General features: G+C 33.3%; 1 pseudogene; it reads right to left on the bottom strand.

The window, feature by feature from the left end:
- Positions 1 to 600: 600 nt before the first annotated feature.
- On the bottom strand, positions 601 to 7,305 carry LOC130944415 (uncharacterized; annotated as a pseudogene).
- Between the last annotated feature and the right edge of the window lie 2,756 nt (positions 7,306 to 10,061).

Below are 10,061 nucleotides of genomic sequence, written 5' to 3' on the forward strand. Positions count from 1 at the left end.
ATGGGACACAAGTATGGGAGCCTCTTCGACAAAATTAGTTAGGACGTATTAGTTTCTTGTTATAATTACCTCTAAGCATTTTATTTTGAACCATACTCATGGATAAGTTATTATTTTATATTTATTATATTCACTTCCATCGTTTTAGTGCTACTCATTTTCCCCTTCATGCGCACTTCCTCCTCCCTTGCATAACGATTAAGTTCATTTTCTATCTCTATCAAGTGTGGCACCTTATTTAAAGATCTTCATGGATAGGATTTAACTTAGGGTGTTACAATAACACACTTACTCAGATATGTTATGAATATGTTATGTGGGTATGAAATGAGGAAGAATATAGAGTAGGATGTTGGTATGAAAAAGCATAGACTAAAGAAGAAATAATGGGAGCAAATGTGATACACATCAGTCGAGCATTCCCCAATGTTTATACAGATAGCAAGGGTGACCCAATGTTGCATGTGTATACGCAAAATGTACCATTTCGCATGTAGTATGTGTCGGTTAGAATTCTCCATTTCATAGGTGTCAGACTCGAGGTGCCTAATTCGCATGCGCCTTCAATGAAATAGCTCCATATCGTAGCTTTTTTTCATTTCATAGACCAATCATGACATGACTTCTGTTCTTGTGTGAGTGGCCAACTTCAAGGTATAGTTCATCGTGCTCAATGTTAACTCGTCTCTCTTTAGATTGGGTGAGATATATGTCGGCTCTTCTAAGAACGGCGGTGGTGGGTACCTGCAAAGGCACTCAAATGCTCAAGTGAGTAAGAGTAGAAGATGAATATAAAGTTATTCAAAATGAATAACGTACCTGTGACCCAGTGAGTCACTTGTATAAATTGTGTTTAGAACGGTTATAAGTATTTCCAATAACTGTTTTATTTCCAATGTCACGTAATTATTTGATTTTATAGGATAAGTGAGCAAAATACGTATTCTCCACGTACTCCTGATATAGTGCGTGTGTATTTAATTTTAACCAGATTCTTATTTATTGGCTTACTTGAGCCGAGTTCTAGCCAACGAACGGATCATAGCCCCCAAGCTTTGACCTGTGAAAGTTTTCAATTAAACAGGTTGAGCTTCCGACCTATAAATCGAAATTATGATTATAGCAGCCCCCAAGCTCAACTTGTTAGATTGAAAAAATGGAAAAAAATTGGTAGTGAAAAAGTTATATAAAAACATTGTGAATGATCGAACAAATGAAATAGATTCACAAATAAATAAAGATGAATAAAAAATATTAGAAAGTGAGATAGTTATGTCTATCTATAAATTGGCTATGCAATGAGTGGTAGCCCCCAAACTTAGTCAAAAACAATTGAATGATAAGAGATGTTCGATCAATATAACTGTGTGTAGGGATACTTTTCTGTTTGAGAATAATTTTTTATGGATGGCATATAGTATTTGATTGACACGAACTGAGAAGTTTGAATATATGTATTCGTTGACCAAATCGATTGTGTGATCCGAAAATGTAATGATCAATTGTCTTGAGAATTTTTTTCAACCCACAACTTATTCACGAATTTTTTGTCCAAAGCAATTAATTATTGAATATTGAGTGAATAATAAAGATTTATAACATAAATAAAATGGGTTGAAAGTAAACATGCATAAACTATTGTAAAATAGAAAAATAAAAAGGAAGAGCCAATCACCATATATCTTGCTAATTGAGATAATTGCCAATTGAGTTTGTTGTTTGATTGGTAAAAAGTCATTTTTTCGAATTGATTCATAGTCAATTTTGTTTTCGGATGGATTTATTGATTTTGATATATGAAATGATAAGATACATACATAATGTGAAGTAATTCGAATATACTAGATACTTCATAAAAAATTATGATGTATTAAAATTTGACATAAAAGATTTATATGAGCAAATTAGATTATGCATACACATGATTACCGAAGTAGAAATGTCAACATAGACTTATAGGTTAAGGTTCGTAAGTTATAAATCAGTTTGAGTTGGTGGAGGAGGAGGTAAAATTTGCTCACAAACTATGATTGAGGTCTATTCTCACAAGTTGAAGCTGAAAAATTGAAGACACATAGAACATGTCATGTTCCAATCATCAATATATTAAGAAGAAGTTTCGTTAGATAGTTCAAAGAAATAAACTAAGAAACTCGTAAAAAGGTGAAAGAGTAAGTCCTTTCGCTTATAAAACTTTTTTGCATAATTCACAAATGTTGACATTATAAATGCATATTTTGAATTTATTGGTTAAAGTTAAAACTAAGCTCCGTCGTTACGAATAATGGAAGAAAATGAAAAAACATGAACATGCAGTAGTTACTAATAATAACAATATAAACAACAAATAGAAAAGTTTTCAATAATACATGAAAACAATTGAGAAAGAATAAAAAAAATGTAGCTTATTAACGTGTCAATAGGAATAAAAAGTAGTTATGTATTATACTATTTTGCTAAAAATCAATGAAAAATTATCGTTATTATCATAAATTTCTTAAAATTTTTATTATCGTCAACATAAGAAGAAGAAAAAAAAAAGAATCAGCATAAGAATAAATATTGTGAATAGAGTAGAGCAATGTAAAATAAAGAATAAAGCAAATACTCATTTATACTTGAATTTAAAATGAACATAAAAAAATCTTTATCACTAAAAGAATAGAATAAATGATAAGTTTTTGAAAATTTGTCCAATAAATATGGTAAAAGATTGTTAAATTTAGTTAAAAAATTCAAATATAATTCTAGCTTTATGAACCTTCAGTGGAGCAGAAATTAGTTTACTCGGCCCCTTTCTTGTTTCCCTCGTTTTTGTTTTCGTTGTCCTATCAGAAGATCGGCCATTTTCTTTACCTCCACCTGGAAGGTGATGTTCATTGCCATTAGTTCATCATGAGTAGGTGGGAACAACATCATCAGCCATGGACCTGCAAAATAATAACAAAAGGTTGTCATGGGGTTATTTAATTTTGGCCCCATGATGGGCGCCAAATATTCTCGCGTGAGTGGCCGACTCCACGGTATAGTTCGTCCTGCTCAATGTCTGAACTCGTCTCTCCTTGAATTAAGTGAGATATACATCGGCTCTTCCAAAAACGGCGCTGGTGGGCACTTGCAAAGGCATTCCAACGCTCAAGTTAGTAAGAGTAGAAGAAGAATATAAAGTTATTCAGAATGAATAACGTACCTCTGAAGCCACTTGTATTTATAAAGTTGTGTTTGGGACGGTTATAAGTATTTTTAGTAACGGTGTTTTAATGACCTTGTTTAGAGAGATTTACGGAGAGTTATTTGATTTTATAGGATACTAGCGGCTTAACAGGCACTGCAGTGCCTGTTCAGCCGCTTTTTCTATGGGATTTAGAATTGATTATTTTAATAATTTTTGAAATTTTAAATTTGAATAACTTAAAAATAATAATATAGAATAACTTATGATAATATAGAAATGTTTAAATTAAAATAATCATATATTACCTATCTATAAACAATAACTATATGAAAATGATTTAATTATAATGAACACATACCTCACTTATCTACAAATAACAAAATCCATAAAATAGTAATTATTATAATATATTATCTTCTTCTATCTAACTCAAAGTCATAAAAATAAATTAAATATAAAAATACGATTATTTACAAAGGATGAGCTATATTCAAAAGTCATATTTTTTTGTTTAGGGACCTTTTTTTTAAGTAGTAAGCCAAAGTACAGATCTGTATTTGAAGAATCTTTTATGTTCCTGCAAAAAGTGTAAAGAAGAAAAATAATTGTCTTTTTTTTTGGAATTATAGATCAAACTATAAGTAAAAACGTTAAGATAAACCTATAGTAATTTCTGAATTTGTACCGAGTAAAAATCTTTAGCAATTCCTCATACATCTCCTTATCAATAAATTCTTGAGCCTTGAAGAACTACAAAATTTAGAAATCAAATATACCATATGCTAATATAAATTTCATTATATTTGAACGACAATTTAACAATAAAAAAATAAAACCTGTAAAATTGAAATTTCTTGTTTGAGATTGGATTTCCTACACATGCACAACAAAAGAAGCCATTAAATCCTCTGTAGAGAATTCAAATCTGTAATTATCTGATATTATCTCTATTTTGTACGGTTTCTTAATCTAATGATAGGTACCTGCAATGTTGTTCTTTACTAACATCAGTTGGTTTCGCTCCTGTGAGTTTGTTGCTGGAAAAAGAAAAATATTTAATTTATTATCATTGGTTTAAAATTATTTTTTGTAACTTTATTCAACATGGAAAACATAATCTCCGTTACAATCTCAGAGTAACCTTTTAATACTTTAGGCATATACTTTTTCCTTTTATTTAATAGAAAAAGAAGAACATAGAAGGGGATAGATAATAGGCATATCAATAACATTCTGATTACGATGATTGCATTACCTTGTATGTTGTTGGAGCAGTATTTCCTTTTCTTATCATCTTCCAGAATTGGGTCTTGTCTGTTTTAACCGTTCCTCCCCAACTAATAGAATAAATTTGAAGGGAATGAACCTATTAGATAACATATGATTATGATTACTAACATAGAAATAGAAGTATGTATATTTAATGCAATTCTGACAGTAATTAATTTAAAAAAAGTACTTTATTGTCTATTGGTTTGATTGATGCAATTGCTTGCTCATCTTTCCACGCACTCCAGAGACTTTGGAATCCTTCTTCCTGTAATTGATATTTGTTAATATATTTCTAGTATATCTAGTATGTCTCAGTTAATGATAATTAGTACGTACCTGTTGCGTAAAACAGATGTTCAAGTTCTTTGTCTTTATCTCCTGACACATATTGATGATCTCCTTTGAAATCAAACTTTCTATTAAAAAAATATAAGTCGTTAGTCGTCAATAAATTGAAGTTTGTATATAAAAATATCTATATCAATGAAAAAGATTTAAAGATTAAAATTATATGTAGACTGAATTGTACCAAAAAGTAACTACACACTTACTAAGAACATAAATTACGTGTGGTGAAGGTAACAATATTTCTTTGAAAATTACACTTTTGTAAATTCTCCACTTGTTCCATCTATTTTTCCTTTTTTGAGCAAAATTTTTGTTGTTAACTGAGAAATACTTCGAGACAAAGCAACATATAATTGGCCATGGCTAAACACATGTTTAGGGAGATAGATCCCTACTTTAGGAATGGTCTATCCTTGTGATTTATTTATTGTTATTACAAAACTCAACCTTACAGGAAATTGCTTTCGGATAAGTATAAAAGGCAGTCCTGAATTCTCTGTGATTTTGTGTTTTATCCGAGGCAAGAAAGCGCTTCTTCCACAGTGATGGCCGGTTAAAATTTTTACATCCAACATGTTTTGAAAAGTTCCACGACATAGTAACCTTGTACCATTGCATAAGCCGGCCTTAGGATCTATGTTTCTCAATAACATCAAAGGTGCCCCTTTTTTCACCTTCAACATATGAGGTGGCAACCCGCCTATAGAAACCGAGTTAAGGTATTCTTGTTGATATAAATTATTAGCATCTCCTTCTACCTCATCAAAGGAGACTAAATTTTGTTCTTCTCCTGGAAACTGGTTAATAATTATATCATTAAGCTATTGCACATCATGATTTTTTGGCGTCAATATTGCCATTTTTACTATGTAAGAAGCGTCCCACCCATGAGATTGTAAGTTTGGAAATATTTCTTCTATTAACTTGTGTAACAATGTTTCACCCTCCCACGAAATTGCTATATTTGCTTGTATCCGTACAAAGTCTTCAAATATGATGATGGGCTCAATTCCATCACCAATGCGTATAAGATACTCAGCAAAAACATGATCATTAGAAGATCGCATATTTTGTCGCAAATGGAGAATTTTAGTGGAAGCCCATAAATGAGACTTAACTATAGAAGCTGAAATCATTTGTGACTTACTACCTTTCGGTACGACAGGCAGTACTTGGCAAAAATCTCCTCCCATCACCATCACTTTTCCTCCAAATGGCATATCGTTTGCTAATATCTCTCTCAAAGTGTGATCTAATGATTGCACCGATTTTTTATTTGCCATTGGTGCTTCATCCCAGATGATTACCATTGTTTGTCTAATCAGCTTTGCAAGATCTGATTGTTTGCTTATGTTGCAAATGGATGATGGTTCTGCATTAATTGTGATCTTAAACCTAAAATGAGCTGTTCGACCCCCAGGCAATAATGTTACAGCTATTCCTGATGATGTAGTTACCAAGACAATATGACCCTTATTTCTCAATTTTGCAATTATAACTCTGTAAAGAAATGTTTTTCCTGCTCCTCCTGGCCCATCAACAAAGAAGACTCCACTTTCTCTTCGATCAATTGTATTCATAATGCACTTGAAAGCTTTAGATTGGTCATTGTTCAATCTTTCTATGGAACACAGGTCTTCCCGGGGTACTTCGATCGACAGTTCTTCTTGGATAACTCTGGGTATCGAGTTTTCATTGTCATTTTCATGAGTTAGAGCTGGAAAATTGTATTGTGTAATCTGTTTTCCATGCTGAAGGAGTATATCATTTATATCCCTGAGTAGCCGATTTGTGAACACTAAGGCTGTTGTAGTGCTGGTTGACGGATAATCATCCACCATATATGAAAAAAATTCATCCCATAAGGTTCTTACATCTGTAGGCTCACAAAATATTAAGATGGTTGCAAACAACCTTCGTAAAGTGCATGACAATTGTAAAACAAAAGCCTCAACCAAACACGCATGGACGCTACTGTCACTCTCTAACAATCCTCGGTGTTGAGCAGATTGCTTGAAGGACGAATATTGGACCCCATTAACTGTTAGCAAGTCGTCCCAACTGATTGGTCCTCTGACATTAGATAACAGAATACGCAAATAAAATTTTTCTCCTTCTGAAGGTGATACAGTATTAATTCGACCGATGGATCTCCTTTGTGTCTTGCGTCGACGCCATTCCTTTTCCTTATTGTGCCAAGTGTAATACTTTAGAATTTTCCTGTACAGAAGATGTCTAGATTGTTGGTCCTCCTCACAATTTAGGGCAAAGAACTCAGTGAGCATTGTTCTAGAGAAATAATCATCATTAAGTATTTCAGGAATGGTTTGGTGATCATAGAAGCTCACTTGATGTTGATTTGGCAAATGAATTTGTAATTTTTTCACTGATGGATACATTCGGTAAAGGTTAAATTTAAATATTCTCCAACATGCCTCTGGAGCAGCGATCCATCTTGCATCAACAAACTGTTGGACCTCGTCAATATTAGACCCGTTGTGAACTTCCATTGCAACCCGGTCTGAACCCTTGTAGCAATACTTATAGAGTTACTTTATACTCTTGATGCTACTACATATCTCAACATTAATATGGCAATCATACTTTAGTAGTAGCCAAGGGTTGTACAGAACTACCCATCTATTGTCAACTGTGACATTTTGGTTAATTGGTACTGGTGTGTCGAATCGTCGCTTATATTGCGGATATGAGTCGTCACCTCTTTGTGTTTCTGCTGCAAACTTTTTTGGGTAGTTGCATTTACATTGGCCATTTTTCATGCAAGGTGAAGATTGATCAAGTGTTCCGCAAGGACCATGAATCATATGTTTTAGCACTACATCATGTAGGTGTGGTTCTACTTCTTTAGATGGTATCTCTGCACGTACCAAACTATCATAATGCTCCGAGTCAATTAACTTGTCATTATTTTCTAAGATTAGTAACATATGTACATGTGGCAACCCTCTTTTTTGAAACTTAGTGACATAAATATAGCTCTTCACCTTTCCCAAGACACCCTTAGTAATTACATCCTCTTTCAACTGTTCAAATTTGGCTCGAAAAATTCTTGTTGTTAGATCTGGACGATATTGTGAAGTTTGAACATGGTTGAGTTCTGAAGTTATTTCAGTCCAAGATGGATTGCATGTCATTGTGAGAAAAATATCTGGTTTGCCCTCTTTAAAAACAATCGCCATTCCATCTTCATATCGTTGGGTCATGTCGCGACGGCTACCAATGAACGACGATGGTAATATTGTTCTTTTTCTTCCAACGTTTTCTGGAGAAAAATATAGAGAGAAATATTATTAGTTTTAATAATTATTTTGAGTAATTCTTAATGATTTACGAAGTAGCAATTAGATACAACAATATTACCTGCATTGGTTTCTCCTGTGTGCAAGGCATATTGTAAGCCTTGGTATAACTCAGCCCCTTCAATTTTCACATAGTTATCAACAACATATTGTTGTAGTAGTCACCCTGCTTGCAATACGGTGGAATGATCATCGGGACGGATCTACAAATTTTTAAGAATTTGCAAAAAAGATTAGATACATTGAACAATTTTTTGGCAGAATTTTATTGAATTCTATACTGTGTAGGAAATGGGGATTTGTACCTGGAGCATATAACTATTATATGTTCGGCATGATACTTTGCCACCTCTTTGACTTCAGCTATTGATATCCCATCCATGAGTTCCAAATGGAAAAAAAAAGAGGATGTTGTAGTGGATCGTAATAGCCAACGAATTCCTGAATCATTCGTAGGCTACCAGCATGAGTTTGCACCTTAATATCTCGCCCATGAATTATTGTTTCAACGTCATCACCAACAATTATAGCTGCTACCTGCGACGCAGTTGAAAGACTATATTGTGGCTGATTAGCAGGTCACTCTCTAATGACCAAACTACACTCATGTACATCTGACCGCTGTGCAAGCTGGCGAAACACATGGAGAAAAGGATTATACTGGTGTAGCAATTTTTGTAACTTGAAAACCAATGTTTCATGTAGTTGTGTGTTCTCCAGCATCCTATTCTGCAACTCGTGATCAGTATCATATATGTACAGTTGCAAAAAACATGGTCGCGTGCCCTGATCCGGATAAAATCCCCCTATACTGTGATATATTGAGCCTTGAGCACGAAATGTATATATACCATGACCTGTTATAGCCAGTTATTTGTCTATGTGGACACCACACGAAGTGAAGGAAAATACATGATTGTATCCACGAATATGTTTTCTAAAATGGTTTCCTTCTGCAGAGGGGTCCAGGAAGATTTCAAGCAATTTCTGAGGAGCATTTACTCGGAGAAAAGAGACTTTTCCACTATTACAGCCCATCTCGAACGTCTCATGGTGTAATAGACGTGCGCTACAGTAATGACATGTCCTTGGGATTGGTAGCAGAGTTCGAATTATTGTTGCATCCTCTTGAAAATTTCGAGCACAATTGTGGGATGCTCGAACATTTTGTCTAATTTATGTACTCGTATTAAATTTACATATATTTGGTTACATTCATAATAAAAATAAGAAAATAATTAATTTTGTAACAACTAAAAAAATAGTACTTTGTTGATTATAAATACAAAGAATTACTTCCATTATAGTGATCATAAAAAAGAGATAAGTAACTATCAAATATTTAAGTGATGTTTCAATAATTTTTTTAACTTTGTTACACTGTATAATATTGTGATGTTGTTTGACTTTATTTTTTTTTCAAATTTTGTTATTCAGATGTTTTTAAAAACCTTAATTATAAAATATGTTATTTTATTCTTTATAAAGATGTTTTTTATTTGTTAAATAAATTTTGACTCGTTAATTATAAAGACGTTTTTTGTTACACTGTATAAATATGTTCATTTCTATCTTCTTTCACTCGCTACCACTTACTTCGTGACTCAAAACCTTACTAATAAATTTTAATAAGAGTTTTCAGAGGTCTGAAAAATTAGAGGATTGCTCAATAGTTCAAAAATAGTAAATTTTCATCAAAATCGATAGTTTTAGAGGTTTACAAACTTGCCGGGAAAGTCAAACCGTAAAAAATAAAGTTTTGGTACAAAACAGGAGAGTGTGCGTACGCACGCTTGCAAACTTCTCAGTGTGTGCGTACGCACACGTCCTCGTGCATACGCACGCCGATAAAATCGGACCATGCCGTGTACGCAACTATGCGCCGTGTATGCGAGAGTGCTGGACAAAGGGCAACACCCGTGTCGCGTGCGTTCGTCACGTATGCA

The sequence above is a fragment of the Arachis stenosperma genome, chromosome 8 (assembly GCF_014773155.1).
Source record: "Arachis stenosperma cultivar V10309 chromosome 8, arast.V10309.gnm1.PFL2, whole genome shotgun sequence".
NCBI classification, from domain to species: domain Eukaryota; kingdom Viridiplantae; phylum Streptophyta; class Magnoliopsida; order Fabales; family Fabaceae; genus Arachis; species Arachis stenosperma.